This window comes from Aethina tumida, chromosome 3, assembly GCF_024364675.1.
Source record: "Aethina tumida isolate Nest 87 chromosome 3, icAetTumi1.1, whole genome shotgun sequence".
Lineage (NCBI taxonomy): Eukaryota > Metazoa > Arthropoda > Insecta > Coleoptera > Nitidulidae > Aethina > Aethina tumida.
In genome coordinates this window covers 22540531-22541957 of record NC_065437.1, presented here as the reverse complement: position 1 = coordinate 22541957, position 1427 = coordinate 22540531, and the positions used below count along the sequence as shown (strand labels likewise).

The 1427-nt window shown below is 28.6% G+C and overlaps 1 long non-coding RNA gene across 1 annotated transcript; it reads left to right on the top strand.

Moving 5' to 3' along the window:
- Positions 1-269: 269 nt before the first annotated feature.
- LOC126264904 (uncharacterized) lies at positions 270-1086 on the top strand. Its single transcript, XR_007547509.1, has 2 exons — positions 270-776; positions 829-1086. It is a non-coding gene; the product is annotated as an uncharacterized LOC126264904 (long non-coding RNA).
- Positions 1087-1427: the final 341 nt, after the last annotated feature.

Here is a 1427-nt window from a genome sequence, read left to right as displayed (position 1 = left end):
AATTAAATAAAGTTTATGTTTTATTAAATAGTTGAATTATTTTATTTTAATTCGTCAATAAAAAATAATTATGCAAACATCTAATTGGTACAAGATGTATTTTAATTTTTTAGCTACATATTTTTTAATTAGGTGATGTGAAAACTTATTGAAATTTGAATAATTAATTTATTTTTTAGTACAATATTCAATATTATTTGTTTTGAAATTATTTTTTATGACAATTCAATTTTAATACCAAATTGTCAATTAAAATGACATATAATTCTTAAAAGCGTCAAACAGTTTATTTTTTACAACTTTTATACACAGGTGATGCAAATTTCTAATTCAATACATTTGTATTTCTAACGATCCCAGATGCAATACACTGCATTGACAAGATAAAATCGCTCATCGGAACAGGTCCAGAAGTTGGATACGACATTCGGTAAATTTAAACTTCACATGGTGACTCTTCCATAGTCCCTTCTCTGAATACATATAATCAATACAGAATAATTTTTTTGACGAGCTATGACTAGAAGAAGGAAGCTCACTACAATGTTTTGGTTAATGGCACACGTTTTATTCTGGCTTTACAATATGAATATTTTACCAAGTGGATCTGCAGTGCCCATTGCACAACCTCCGTGGTCGTATAAGATGCCGACAAAGAAACCTCCACACAGGGATTTTGTAATTGAACCTGATTGGGATTAAATGATAAAATTGTTAAATTTAAATATTTAAGAAAACTTTAATTTGAGTATTTTTAAAAATTTATTTAGTACTAGGTAGGTAGATGTATTGCCGTCATGTTAATTGGTTTATTAAATAAAGTTTCAGTTTTCAGATGTCTGACTAACAGAAGAAACCCACTACAATGATTTTGTTAACGGCGCACCACTTATTCTGGCTTTACAATATGAATAGTTTTCCAAATGGATCTGTATTGCCTATTGCACAATCTCTTTTATTTTCCAAAATGTCGGCAAATAAACCTACACACAGGAATTTTAACACTGAACCTGATTGAGATTTATAATAAAATTATTAAATTGTAAATATTTAAGAACTCAGAAAAATACATATTTTTAATAAAAATTAGTAGTTTTAAATATTTATTTGGTAATAGGTGTGTAGATGGAGTAGGTGTATTGGTGTCTTCTTTAATTTAGTTGTTTAAACCACGTTTCATTTCAAATGTACCTTCTACATTTTAGAGAATAAGTATAATTTGAATCTTGCCAATGTGAACCACAAAACAAACGTTGGTGATTTATGACATATAAAACATACTTAAGTTTTCCATTTTTCCACTTAATCATCGTGTTGAGCGACTAGTTACACCAGTTCCTGCAAGAGCAGTAACAGAGCAAAAAAATAAAAGACCATGTGGACTAAATTATGTGCATACCCGGTTCAGTAAAAAATGAGTAGCATTT